At 41.9% G+C, this 15256-nt stretch overlaps 1 protein-coding gene across 7 annotated transcripts in view; it reads left to right on the top strand.

Moving 5' to 3' along the window:
* GPR65 (G protein-coupled receptor 65) overlaps positions 1-15256 on the top strand; it is a 143255-nt gene that overhangs the window by 6182 nt on the left and 121817 nt on the right. For all 7 annotated transcript variants that reach the window (XR_005791112.1, XR_005791110.1, XR_005791111.1 and 4 more), the window contains exon 2: positions 7513-7585. The gene's annotated coding sequence lies outside the window, so the exon portion shown is untranslated. The remainder of the gene's footprint in view (positions 1-7512; positions 7586-15256) is intronic.

Raw genomic sequence — 15256 nt, forward strand, 5'->3', positions numbered from 1 at the left:
AAGTCGTAAGGAGAATTTAGAATTGTCTTCAGAAAATTTAAACATATACTTTGGCGTCCAAGGGAAAATGTATTGCATACACAACATACCACTGCATGTTTTGAGAATTCACAACTGTGCGCACATAAGTCACAAAAGACTGGAAATCGGAAAAAATAGTTCCCCGTCTCTTTTAATAGACTGTGTTAAATGTATCACTTGCTCTTCCCAGGACACACCCGACAGGTGCTCTTTTCTATGACTTACCTCATGCTGTTATGGTTTGAAAATATCCTTTCTCCCATATCTAAATGTGTAAAGCCTTCTCATTTTTAAAGATCCAACTCAATGGTCCCTCCTTCTTTCCTTTCCCTCGATTTGTCTGTTTAAAGTAACCTTCGCTTCATCTAATCTCTCAGGTATCTTCTTTACAAGACTCTAAAGTCTGATAAAGGGGAAGTCCGGTGTATGATTCATTATAATTTCTATTACAGCGGCGTAGTGTTATGCTATGGCAGGCAATGTTTATTCATAATAGACCTAATAAGTGTTAACAAATATTTGTGGAAAGATTCTCTGAAAGAATATTTAATCTGAAGGTTCAAAATAATACCTCTTTAAGCTGCTGCCACAATTCCCCCCCGGGGGATTCGGCCCACGTGTTTAAGTTGTTAAAATGCATTAGCCGCAGAATCTTTCAAGAGATCATGTTTGGGTTGCAGGAGGAATAAAGCAGGCAGGTCCAGGGCATCTAAGAAAGGCAGGGAAGGGGTGGAAAACAGAATGGAACTGAGAGGTTTAACCAAGTTATCACTGTACTCAGAGTGGACCCTGGTCAGAAAAGAGACCCTATGAAAACATGAACTGTGACAAATGACTCTCGTCTGACCCTACTGGCTTAGCCTGGGCTTCCGTCTCTGTTTTCTATTTGTAATTCCAGGGGCCAGGACTGGAATTAGAGGTTAGCTCAACCTCAGGGCATTCACCTGGGCCTGACATCCTTCCTCCCCAGTTGTTGCTAGTCTCCAGGGGCCAGGCCAGATGCTTCTTTCTCTGCCTGCCACCCTGAGTCCCGCAGTCAGTGGTATGACCAACTATCTACCCCACCTGTGTCCTATTTAATGTGGTTGGGGTATTGTGATATAGTAAGAAATATATATTTGGCCCCCAGTACCTGACACAGGGTTCCTAAAACCCCCCATAATTTCCTGAGTGAAAGAGGTAATAGAAGCATCTTCGGTTATGATTTTTGGTCTTAGTCCCTGGTTCCTGATGGAGGTTCAACCCTTGGAATCTGCACAGTGATGAGTATCCTCTTCTTGCAATTGAGATGACCTGTGGCTTGTGGCCCCTGGAAAGCTTCAGGATGAGGTCTGATCACCAGAAATACCCAGGGCAAGCCTAGAGGATTAGAACCTTTAGCCCAACTTCCCCACCTCCTGGAAGGGGAGAGGGGCTAGAGGTTGAGTTAACCACCAGTTGGCCAAGGATTTACTTAATCATGCCCATGTAATGAAACCTCCACTGTCTGTTGCTGTGTAACAGATTATCTGAAAATCAGTAGCTTAAAGCACCAAATATTCAGTGTTTCTCACTGTTCCCTTCTGTAAGTCAGGAATCAGGAGCACATTAGCTGGGTGGTTCTAGCTCCAGATTTGTCATGGGATTGCAGTAAAGATGTTAGAAGGAACCATAAGCATCTGAAGGTTTGAGATTCACTTCCGAGATGGCACACTCAGGGACTCACCAAGTAGACAATTTCTCACGGCATGGCAGCTGGCTTCCCTCAGATCAGAGAGAGTGAGGAGGAAGTCACGGGATCTTTCTGACCATCACTTCTGCTTTATTCTATTCACCAAGAGGGAGTTGCTAAAGTCTAGCCCACACTAAAGGGGAGGGGAGAAAAGAATCTGTGAACATAGCTTAAAATCACCACACATACTCATGATGCATATTAGCAAACCACTCATATGATACAGTATTAAATATTGCAGTAACAAATATTGGGTGAATTAAATTAAGTAAATGGGTATTATAAAACACCATAAGGGATGTGCTCAATTACTGCACATTTGCAAAGATATTTTGGCAGCTTCTAAAAAAGCACCAGGGAGAATGAAGACTCTAGCATTATTTCCTGTAAAATTGCAAGTATTTCTATCTTGGATTTTCACTATAATCTCTGCTCTGTGCGTTCTATGGATTTTTTTATTACCAGCACATTTGGGTAACAGAACCTGTCTTCACCAGTCCTGATACCATAGAGCCCACTCCAATCAAGCTGGCTGCACATTCTCCCTCCTGTGTATCCGTAACCCCTCGGCCCCAGCTGACCCAAGTTTGTGCCAATCATCTGTACCTCTCTTCCCTATCCTTTGGATCGAACTTCCTTAAATATTAGAATATATTGGCCTTGTTTAAACTCGGATTCATGAAATGCTTTTTGGGTCTTAAATCCTAAACTATTAGCTGACTGTCCCTACCATAAGCAGACTCAACAGAAACAGAAACTTCCACAAGGATGTATACTTATTACCCTGACTTCAAAAATTAAGTTAATCAGCAGCTTGCACACCCACAATACATCAGAGGAAACTATTTGGAGTTAATATCCTTCTTAACATTTTGTTAAGTTATTTCAATAAGTGGACATAGTAAAGGCCGTTAGAAGTTAATTATGTAATTTATAAACGTCAAGAAATTCATATTAGATCTTCTAAAAAGGTAGTTAAGATATTAAAGCCTCTAGTATTCAGTTTAGTAACAGATCTCCATTTTAACTCTTACTATACTTAAGCCTGTCTGACTTGACACTGAAGTCAAAAGCACTTACAAGTCTGAAATGACAGGCTGTATTAGCTCAAATTTTTTTTAAAATGCTGGAGCCAAAGAAACTGATGGTACAATGATGCAAAATGGAATTTAATTACTGGTGAAGAGACATTAGGGTTAAAGTAACCAAAGGCAGGAATTTAAACGGAGAGGTTTCCTCACTCCCCTCTTTTCAGGGGTTCTGTTCTCTCCCTCCCAGTCTCTTGCCCAGACACCCATCCCGGACACCAGCTGGTCTCAAACTTGGGAGCATCAAAACTACTTGGATGACTTTAGAACACACACATTGCTAGACTCCCACCTGAGCTCCTGATGCCCTGGGCCTGGGGACAGACAGACCATCGCAGCTCTCAAATGTGACATGAGTCACATGACATTGATGCTGCTAATCCGAGAACCACATCTAGAGACCCATGGAGGCAAATGATTCCAATCTCAGGCCAGGACCACAGATGCAAGAAACAGAACATTCTCTATATTTTGTAACTCAGCTAAAATTGTGTTTTAATCCCCCACTCTGCCAGGGCAGTGGAAACTTAATCGCAATTAATTCAGGGTCCAACCTCTCCTTCCTCTGGGTTCCACCTGTATTTGCCACAACACGGTACCCCAGACTGGTGGATTAAACTATAGAAATTCGTTTTCACATAGTTCTGGAGGCTTTGTAGTCTAAGATCAAAGTGCTGGTAGGTTTGGTTTCTTCTGTAGCCTCTCTCCTTGAATTAAAGATGGCACCTTCTCCCGGTGTCCTCACGTGGTCTTTCCTGGGTGCACATGCACCCCTGGTGTTTCTTTGTATCCCAGTCTCCTCTTCTGATAAGGACACCAGTTGTATTGGATTAGGGCCCTTCATTTTAACTTAATCACCTCTTTAAAGGCCCATCTCCAAATACAGTCACATTCTGACGTACTAGGGGCTAAGGCTTCAGCATATGAATTTTGGCAGAGGGGTGAAGGGACACAATTCAGCCCACAACGCCAGCTGAGGCCCAGGGAATTCTCACGTTGTGAATGCTTGAGGGTGGTAGCTCAACCCTTGTATCTCAAGGTGACCCCCATCAACGCTGGCCTCTCCCGAGATGCCCTCCTTCCCTTCTGCTCTTCAGTAGTTAGGCCGTGCAGGACTCACCTGAGTTGTCCCTCATCTATGGCTGCAAGGCTGCCTGTGTGACACACTGGGCCCCTGGCAGCCCCGTGACATGGGCGGAGGCCTGCCGTCACTTCTGTGTGCCCTGTGGGGCTTCCAGAAATGATTCTACTCCCCGTGTGCTACACTGGGCACAGGGGATCTTGCTGAGGCTGCCTCCAGCTTCTCCCACACACACCCTTGCGTCTCGCCACCTGGACTTCACCCTGGACCTGAGCCACAGGGCCACTCTTCTCCCCAGACTGTATAGCTCATCTGGAGTGACTGACACCCCACCCCACTGCAGGGCTTGCTGGGGAAGGGGTTCAAAGCAGTCAGGCTGCAAAGTCCCTGTCTCAGATGCCACATCTGAGCTCTCAGAACTTCCTCTCTCACAACCAAGTCCTACCCCCACGGGGCAGCCCCTTTCCTGTTCTTGGAGACTCCACTTTGTCTCTATAGGTACCCACCCAAGCATACTGTCTGGGCCTCAGTCCTTTCCAGTCTCCTAAGCTGCAGACATATTTTTGAAACTCAAAACCTAGGACTGTCTTTCTCCCCCTGACCCTTTCTCTTCTGCCAAAAATTCCTCTTCTGATGCAATAAATGCAAAATAGCTCATTGCATTGGGTGGAGGCAGTAAAGGAAACACGGCTGGGAAAATACAGCAGTATTTCAGAACATACCCTGCCATGCCTACTTGCTGCTTTAGCTCGCGAAATTGCACCAAGCAGGCCATGTGGCCAAGCAGAGGACCCTTCATCAGCAGATTAGGCTCTTGTGCTGTCTGCCCTGTGGAGACGTTGGAACCAGGCAGAACCACATTCTCTTCTTGTTCCCCATGGGTAGACAGAGTGCCCTGCCACTGGGTCGGGCTGGCCTCAGAAGAGCAAACACCTGGCACACCAGGAACACCAGCCCCCTCAAGGCGGTGTTCTGAACACCTGCCACGTGGTTTTTTTCCACTTTGTAGCCGTTAAAATGTCCCAGAGACTCAATGCTCTGAAATTTCCAACAGCTTATGAGATAGCCCTGTGGTTGAAAACACCGTATTGCCATATATTCTGGACTAAACAAGAAGCACATTTCCTATAAGTCATTCAGCGTCTTACGGTGTAGAACAGGCAACGTTTTAGCACAGGAGACCTACAGTTTTTCTCCTGTTTAATCAGAAGTGAAAGTTTGATTGTGTTTCTTGTGTCTCGTGACTATATACCTTTTTGTTCTGAAGAGCATAATATATAAATACTAGACATGAATATGAATATACCTTTTCCCTAAAAGCAGAAGTGTAGTCTATTTAGATAAAATAAGACATTGTGAGGGCCGTGGCGTACCTGTGCACAGAAGCTACAGACAAGCAGATGTGTAAAACCAAACAAAAATGAGAATTGTGGAGTAGAGCCACAAGTAAACTGGAATCATACTTTCATTTCTGTAAAGTCTTAAGGCATTTGTTATTAATTTTCCAGATTATACTTAAATTTGTCATTATTTCAATAAAAATATAAAATATTCTGAAGTTTTAATTTACTGTATGCTAAATTACTTGGCAAACTCTCATGTACTTTATAAATGTGGGTTCTTAATTTTATTATTTTTCATGAAAAACCTATGAAGGAAGCACAGAAAACCCCATTACATTTGTGTCACCTCCTCAATAACTCCAAGATTAAAAGTCTTGGTTATATCACAAGATCATCTTTTCTACTTCTGTGTAGAAAACAAACAAACAAAAAAGGCTACCAAGAACATCCTCTAATGTCCTTTTACAGAAACAGACTCAGATTGTCATGATTATAGTTTCTAATTTTAAGTCACATCCATCCCACATTAATTCTATGCTTATAATTTGTCCCCTTCATTTGTTTTTTTTTTTAATTTTTTAATGTTCATTTATTTTTGAGAGAGAGAGAGAGAGAGAAAATGCGAACGGGGGAGGGGCAGGGAGAGAGGGAGACACAGAATCTGAAGCAGGCTCCAGGCTCTGAGCTGTCAGCACAGCCACCCAGGCACCCCTCCCCTTCATTTGTAATAAAGATTTATGAGAGCCAGGTTCATATGTGATGTCTCTGACTTTTTTATCTCTCAAAAGTTCTGGGAGTTAATTTCACTTCATATTAAACCATTTATAGACTTGGCAGCAAATGTCAGCATGTAACGTGCTACATGAGGTTTCATTAGAACAATTCATGTCTTTCTCATACAACCATGTTACATAGAATTATTGATTTACCTAAGCCAGTTAGCCAACTGGTTTTAGCATGGTTTTTAGCACTCCCGGCCCTCTATTCCAAGAGGACAATCAGAGAAAATCATCTACAATAGAGGTGCCTTTCTCTCTCTCTCTCTCTCTCTCTCTCTCTCTCTCTCTCTCTCTCCCTCTCTCTCTCTCAAAATAAATAAAGAAACAAACAAACAAAAAGAGGGGCGCCTGGGTGGCTCAGTTGGTTGAGCATCCAACTTCAGCTCAGGTCATGATCTAACGGTTCACAGGTTCGAGCCCCACTTTGGTCTCTGTGCTGACAGCTCAGAGCCTGGAGCCTGCTTCGGATTCTGTGTCTCCCTCTCTCTCTGCCCCTCCCCCTCCTTTCAAAAATAAACATTAAAAAAATTAAAAACAAAAAAAGATCTACAATAAAATACTATATAGCTAATCCTGTTGGTCCCTTAAAAAGAAAAAAAAAAAAAGACTTCACAAAGGTGCCAGGATTAAGCAAGGGAACATGCTCATTATACACCCAACACCCACTCTTCCTCAACTGCTTTTCTCCCAGGAAGTGCATCATGCTGAATCCATGTAGACCATCCTCTCCTATGTCACACATTCCTATAACTCATCTTTTCTTTTTTTCTTCTTTCTTTTCTTTCTTTCTTTCTTTTTTTTTTTTTTGGACCTCTTTTGGAGTACTACTTACCCATTTTTGCCATTGTATCATGGTGATCCCTGAACATGCCTTTCTCTTTCACTAGGTGATGAGCTTCTCACATGCTATAGCCAGGTCCTAAATCACTCCCAGCACAGTGTCCTAAGAATGTAATAGATGTATGTGTTGACAGACTAAATGAATGAGTGAGTGATTACATGAAAGTCTAGCACGTATTCTATTAAATAAAACACACCGAATATCAGTATACATTGTAATTAAGATGCGAAGAGGAGAGTGAGTCATGAAAATTATACTACGGTAAGTAAGAAACAGAAACAGTTTTTAAACTATTTAAGAGACTGTCTTTGGTCAAACTGGAATAATGAACATCCTTCTTTTTATTTTTTTATTTTATTTTTTTTTTTGAACGTTTATTTATTTTGGGGACAGAGAGAGACAGAGCATGAACGGGGGAGGGGCAGAGAGAGAGGGAGACACAGAATCGGAAACAGCCTCCAGGCTCCGAGCCATCAGCCCAGAGCCCGACGCGGGGCTCGAACTTACGGACCGCGAGATCGTGACCTGGCTGAAGTCGGACGCTTAACCGACTACACCACCCAGGCGCCCCAACATCCTTCTTATTAAGATGCTGCTTCCTCATTGTTTTATGTTGAAACACAAGTGTAATTTCCTGTCCCTTCACAGTGTTGGTTTCTCATCTTGGTGCAAGCAGATTTATCTGGCTCCTCGGTCGACAAAATCATCTCAAGAAACATGGGTAAGTGTAAGATTTAACAATAAAATAATATTTTTAAGTAGATAACGACTCAGGCATGGTTGTCAGTAATGCTCACAACCTTTTACCAAGTTTAGGCTACAGAAATGCAATAAAGCAGAACTTTATAAGACAAAGAGAAATGAGGCTGCCACATGGTTCCCGCACTTCTGAGCAGTGGTTAAAGGGTGTCAGAACTGACATTTAGAAATAGTTAGGTAAACCTATTGATACACAAAAGAGGAATATTTATGCTCCATTCCCTTTCAGGAAACATCATATTGGCAAACTGAATTAAGTGGCTGTGAGGAAATCTAACAGCTCCCAGCTATAGAACTACCCATTTCCTCATTAGTACAATGGTCTCATGATACCTTTTATATCATCAGAAATAATGTGAAATTTGGAAATAGTATTTCTAGTATTAATAAATATTAAGTAATAATACTTAATAAGTGACCATCAGTGTCTGAGACATAGTAGTCGTAATAAGTAGCTAGTAAACTGATCAAGGAAGGCAAGTATTTCCTATAACCTGTAGGAAAACATTTTATCTTTTGATGATTGTCATCAATGATTTGTACTATTTGAGGAACTGGTTAATAACAGATATATTTTAGTGCACTGGGGATTATCTTTTTTTGGGATTTGTCAAAATTAGCAACTGGCCCACATTTCTCAGCAGTGGTTCTAAAAACAATTTTGTCATAATTTTATTAAAAGCAGTAAAAATAATGTCTGAAAAAAATGTACGAATGATAAGAATTATGTATTCCATTAAAATCTCAGAAGCAAAAAAACCCTTAGATTCGCACAAATTAATTTAACAACTATTATCTACAGAGCTTGGTATCATATGTGAAATGTCACTGTGCAATGGATGGATAGAGGAGGAAGGGGCACCCCTCGACCTCTCAATCCTGGTCCCAAGGAGGGATATCTTCGTGGTTGAGGTATTCTCCCCAGACATGTGAGCCTGGTGATAGATGGGACACTGTGTAGCATCAGAGTTCCGTCCTAGTAGCTTATTCAGCTTTTTGTGTATCTCAGACTTTTTTCTAGTATCATTTTCCTTCTTCACTTTCATCCTTTAAAGGTCTTCTTAATGAAGATTTTGGGGGTAAATTTCGTCAGTAGTAGTTTATGATGATGATGATGATGATGATGATGATGATGATGATGTATGTGTGTGAGAGAGAGATAGATTGGAGCAGAGGGAGAAAGAAAGATACTAAGCAGGTTTCACTCCCAGCACGGAGCCCAACACGGGTTCAGGGATCATGACCTGACCTGAAATCAAGAGTCAGATGCTCAACCGACTGAGTCACCCAGGCACCCCAACTGGTAATTTATCTTAAATTGTCCTTAATTTTGCCCTGGTTTTGAAATTTAGTTCTGTCAGATATTTAATTATAGGATTACATACATTTTCATAGCAGTTTGGAACTATCAACCCACTGTCTCCTGGTTTCTGTTACTACTTCTGTGAAGTCCTTTGTCTCTGTAAATTTTACTCTTTGTAGGTACACCATTTTTTCTCTCTGGCCTTCTGTCTCTTACTCTTGGATCCTCAGCTTCATTGCAGGGTGTCTACATGTATGTAGATTTCCATCTTTGTTTGTTTTTAATCCTATTTGGAATTTGCTGGACTTCATAAATCTGAGGATTCCATCCATGTCCTTCATCAGTTCTAGACAGCTCTCAGTGATTATCTTTTCGAACGTTGCCTCTTTCCTATTTTCTCTCTTCTTCTATCCCTTATGGAATGCCAGTTAAACATATCCTGAACTTTTCACTTTATCTTCCATGTCTCTTTGGTATTTTCCCATATCTTTCACAGTGATAATTTTGTATTATTTCTTTATTTTTTTAATGTCTATTTATTTATTTATTAATTTATTTTGAGAGAGAGAGAGAGAGAGAGAGGACACAAGTGAGAGAGGGGAGAGAGAGAAGGAGAGAGAGAATACCAAGCAGGCTCCAGGCAGAACCCAACATGGGGCTCGATCCCACAAACCTTGAAATTCATGGCCGGAGCTGAAATCAAGAGTCAGAGGCTTAATTGAGCCAACCAGGCTCCCCCTGTATTATTTCTTTAGATCTATCTTGCAGTACATTAATTTTTTTATTCAGCTGAAGCTAATCCCCGTATTAATTTTTTAAGTTAAATTATTACATTTTTTATTTCTGGAAAGCCTTTCCCAGTCACTCCAAAAATATGCCTACCCGTCTTTTGAAGTCTCTTCCTCCCTACTCATGTGTTCAAATTCCTTTCTTTATTTCTTATTAAACACACTTGTTTTGTGTCGTGTATCTATTAATTTGTTAATAGATTTGTAAATTGATTGTATAATCTATTAAGGTTTTGTGGATCTGCTACTCATCTTTCTCATTTTTGTTGAATCTCAAACATAGTGGTTAAATGTGTGTGTGTGCACGCACGTGTGTGTTTTAATGAGCTCATATTTGTTAGAACTCTATCTGTGAGAATTCTTTTTTTTTATTTAATGTTTTTATTGAAGTATAACGGACACACAATGTTCCGTTAGTTTCAGGTGGACAAAATGGTGACTCAGTAGCTCCGTACGTGATTCTATGCTCACCGCAAATGTAGCTACCATCCGTCACCACCACACAGCCCTGACCGTATACGAAACCACTGACTATATTTGCTAAGCTGTACCTTTCATCCCCCACGACTCCTTCATTCCATAAGTAGAAGCCGGTGCCTTCCTTTCCCCTTCACCCAGTTTGCTCATCATCCTGCCCCTGCCCTCTGGCAACCATCCATTTGTTCTGGGAGAATTCCTCACAGAGAAGCCTAGGCTGAGCTTTCCTCAAGGGACAATGTGTATGTACTCTTCCAGGTGCCTAGAATATTCGTTTTTTAATATAGCATTTTTTTTTTTTTTGGTGAATTCATTTTCATATTGTTTATTTATTGTTTTGGCTTCTATGAATCACTTTTTATATATGAGAAAAGAAGTAAAATCCTGTCAGTTCTCAGGAAGGCCTCTATGCTCCATCTGAAGGTAATACAGTTGTTGGTTGGTTGTCAGGATTCTTTATCTCTCATCTCACACAGCCTTTGATTCCACTCTTTAACTTTATAATTGCAGTGTAGTATACATGCAGAAAAACACACATGTCCTGAGTGTACAGCTGGATGAATTGAATGTCTGCAAACTGAACTTGTTCACGGAATCAACACTCATATCAAAAGCCAAAACATTACAAATTCTCAGAAGGCCCCCTCGTGCCCTCTTCCAGTCATTACTCGGCCCCTCCCCCAAGATAAGCAGCACCTGATATTTTTTTTCCGACAAATGTTTAATATGACCCTCTGTAACCAAAACAAACCAGAGTTTGTCCACCTAATGTGCAGCAAGTCAGTTAAAACTGTCACGGAGCTTTTGAAGTGAAGAAAAAGGTAGGCTGTTCATTGGTGTGGTGCCAGCCAGGAGAATGGGGAGCTAACCCTCCTCAGTCCTGAACTCCCCCGTGTCTTGCAAGTGAGAGGTTTGAAGGGCAAAATTTGGGACAAGGGTCTCCTGAGGAAGTGGACACTCATGAGTGGAGGACCATGAGGTCATGTTAGCAGGGGTCTCTTGAGAGGCTGGACACTGTTGAGTGGGGGCCCGCGAAGCCATGCCCGTGAAGCAGAGGTCTCCTGAGAAGGCAAACATTCAGTGGGGGCCCCTGAAGTCAGAGGAGGTCTCCTGAGAAGGTGAGCACTGTTGAGTGGGGGCGTATGAGGTCTTATCATCAGAGGTCTGAGAAGGTAGACACCATTCAGTAGAGGCCCATGAGGTCATGTTATCAGAGGTCTCCTGAGAAGGTGGACCCTGCTGAGTACAGGCCCATGAGGTCACGTTAACAGGTGCTCTGATCCTGGTCCCCACCAAAGGTCTTTTCCATCTCAAGAGATTTAAATTCTGAAAAATACCTTTATGCTTTCTGTTAGAGGTTGCATTAGGTACATTTGGGAATTCTGTCTTTAAGGTAGTGCTGATTAACTACTTGCAAGCTAGTGGGGTGGCGTTCGTTCCCTTGCTGGTCCAGCTGTGCCTGCAGGTGGTATGATATCTAGTGTTCCTTCTTGCGTCTGAACTGACGAGATAGGTGCCGCCTTCCACTCCATATGACTGTTTGCAACAATACAGACGTATCATGCTGCATAGGTCTCTATCTCACAATCGGTCTGATGTTCAGTTTCTTTGCTACCACATTGTGAGTGGGGAAAGACAATTAATTTCAACTTTGAAATAACTCACAGAGGATTCCGGAAGTAAAAAATAGACTCTTTGAAACTCAGCCTCATGACTCTTAAGAACTGGGAGATTCTTTTGAGTGTGGTAGCAGAATATTTGCTCCTTTTAGTCATCTTTTCTCAAATCAAGTGCAGTAAAAATAAAAGCCTGTCTAAGTGAATCTGCTACGCTATCCGTTATAGAAAAGAAACCCTTGAAATCTGTGGGCACATAACAACACATTGTCACTAAGTGTGAGGACATGATGTAAGGTGATTTTCACAAGTTTATTTGAAGCCTGTGTAGTCTAATAGACAATGTGAAAGTGATGTTTTCTAGAAGACATGTGGTTACTTTCTATCTAATTTACAGAAACGATTTTTCACAAATTATTTTCTTTAATTAGATCTGTTTTTATGGCTAAAAGACTTGTCCTAATCTATCAGTGCTAGAAACTTCAATAGAAAATAGAAGATACTCTTCTTTCTCACCAAAGCTGGTCTGCATTGCTGCAAAAATACCTCAAATGTCTAAGGTATTTTTTTTTTAAGTTTATTTATTTATTTTGAGAGATAGCGAGTGGGGGAAGAGCAGAGAGAGAAAGAGAGAGAGAGAGAAAGAGAGAGAGAGAGAGAAAGAGAGAGAGAGAGAGAGAGAGAGAGAGAGAGAGAGAGAATCCCAAGCAGGCTCCACATTGTCAGTGCAGAGCCCAATGCCGGGCTGGAACTCACAAATCCCGAGATCATGACCTGAGCCAAAATCAAGAGTCAGGTACTTAACCGACTGAGCCATCCAGGTGCCCTCTAAGGCATTTGTATGTAAAAAGTAGAAGGCAAAATAGTTAAGAGTCAAGAGGCTTTATTCAGCATTCCAACCTAGGATTATAGCCAAGTTGTACGAAAGATTAGATAGGTATTCGGGGGCTAATTAGTTAATGTGTGGCTCAATTTTAATAAATAGCACAGAATAGTAGTAAAAGATAAATTGTAACAAACATGCATGCCATTTAATGTGGTGCCCAGCACATAGGAAGCCTTTAATAAGTGGACCACTACTCCGATTTCGGACAAGCATGGATTAACTTTATCTAGTTTTTAATCAGTTAGTACATATTCTTTTGTGCCTGCCTTTTTCTATCGCTCTGCATTGTGTTTCTGAGCTTCAGCTGTGTTATTGGACACAGCAATGATGTGTTCATTCTCACTGATGTATAGATTTCAATTATGTTACTATGCCACAATTTACTTATCTATTCTACCCCAAGTGGCCATTCCACTGGGGGCTGTTACAAATAACGCTACTGTGGATATCCTCATTCTACCACGTGCCTTTTGGTAAACATACGTATGTATTTCTGTTGACCATACACCTAGAAGAGCAATCGCTGAACCATATATAAGTGTGGTATATACACAAGTGCCAAAGCAGTTTTCCAACCAACAGGACAGAAGAGTCCCAGGAGCTCTAATTCTCACCACAATATTGTTGCCTTCTGTCTTTTTCATTTTATTTATTTTGGTGGGTTCCTAGTTGTATCTCCTTGAGGTTTTAGTTTGTATTTCCTTGATGACTGATAAAGGTGAGCGCATAGGTCTGGTACTAGTTCATGGCTGGCCTGCAGTTTACAGGACCAAACTAATAGTGTAGACTCAGGGGCGCCTGGGTGGCTTAGTCGGTTAGGCATCCATCTCTTGGTTTCGGCTCAGGTCATCATCTCACGGTTCGTGAGTTCGAGCCCCCTGTCAGGGTCTACACTGTTGGTAGTGAGGAGCCTGCTGGGATTCTTTCTCTCTCTCTCCCTGTCTCTCTCTCTCTCCCCCTCCCCTGCTTGTGCTCTCTCTCTCTCTCTCTCTCTCTCCCTCAAAATAAACAAATAAACATTTTTTAAAAACCTTATTAAAAAAAAAATAATGTAGATTCAGACCCCATTCCCAAGTGCAGACCAGCCGGAGGCCGTGAATCCTCAGGGATTCTCCATCATAGCCCCACAGAGAAACAAAGCTGAGACAGCAAACTTGCCAACTTTCTCTGCTGTCTGCAGATGGCTGTCCGGTTTGTTATTTTATTTTGTTTATTTTCTAGTTCACCCTCTGCCTGTGGGCAGCGGCTCCTGGACTCCAACCTGCGTGGGGTGGCGGAGGGCCACTTCCTGCCTGCGTGGGTTGGGGATGTGTCTCTAGCTCCCCTGCATTCAGAGGCTCCAGTTAGTTCTTCTGATCCAAATATGCCTCCTGGACATTCAGAGTTTTCTGCTCACTCACCTTCCCGATCTCAGCTCCCACTTTCTTTTTTTCCATCACAATTTTCTTTTTCTCTCTGGAAGTTTCACCTATTGATTTAAAAGGTGGTTTTTTTCACATTGTGTTCATATTTCTACGTGTGGGAAAACAATGAGATTTCGGGAAATTTAGTTCTCCACTTTCTTTTAAGAGTGCTGTATAAAGATGTACTCTGCATATGTTTATTCTGCTAGCAGAACCCCTGTGGCTTGTGGTGGCAAGGCCTCTGTTGTGCTCAGGGCTCACTGACACTTGGAAAGGGGGACTTTGGGTCTCATCGAGGCCCCACGGCACACAACAAGAAGGCAAATCTTCCGAAGCTCCCCATCACATAAATCATCCAAAGCAGCAACAGGCCTCACTAGCAAAGGCACTTCTCTACTCCACTGTGAAGACAAGAATGGAGTCTGTGTTCCTTTGTGAATCTATAACATCAGGCCTTTAAAAAGAAACTAGCTAGGGGCGCCTGGGTGGCGCAGTCGGTTAAGCGTCCAACTTCAGCCAGGTCACGATCTCGCGGTCCGTGAGTTCGAGCCCCGCGTCGGGCTCTGGGCTGATGGCTCAGAGCCTGGAGCCTGTTTCCGATTCTGTGTCTCCCTCTCTCTCTGCCCCTCCCCTGTTCATGCTCTGTCTCTCTCTGTCCCAAAAATAAATAAACGTTGAAAAAAAAAAATAAAAAGAAACTAGCTAATAAACAATCAGGTAAAAAGGCAGACAGTGATGATGCCAAGATGTTACCCAGAATTAAGAACATTCTGCCCTCTCTCTCACAAAAGTACGAGGAAGATAAAGTGCCCACCAAAGGAAGCAAAGGGAAAAACATAAGAGGCAGCGTGGTTTAATTATTTATGAAGTTTTAGCAAGTTGCTATATTTTAAAATGTTTCACTTTATTAAATTTCTCGTGACAACATATTCTTGGCCAATAAGCTGATATTGAAGGTGCCTTATACCTAGATTGCATGCAAAACCCAACATTTGAAATCATATAACTATACAGTTTATCATACAACTCCAAAACATTTACTGATTTCAAGCAAATCATTAAATTTCCATCTTTTTTATTAGTTCCTAAAATGACTTTTTAACGTTAGCTTTGTGATCGTGTCCAGTGAGAAATAGCATTCCCCCTAATCTGTCACCCTG

The sequence above is a fragment of the Herpailurus yagouaroundi genome, unplaced genomic scaffold (assembly GCF_014898765.1).
Source record: "Herpailurus yagouaroundi ecotype Mexico unplaced genomic scaffold, PumYag 141, whole genome shotgun sequence".
Lineage (NCBI taxonomy): Eukaryota > Metazoa > Chordata > Mammalia > Carnivora > Felidae > Herpailurus > Herpailurus yagouaroundi.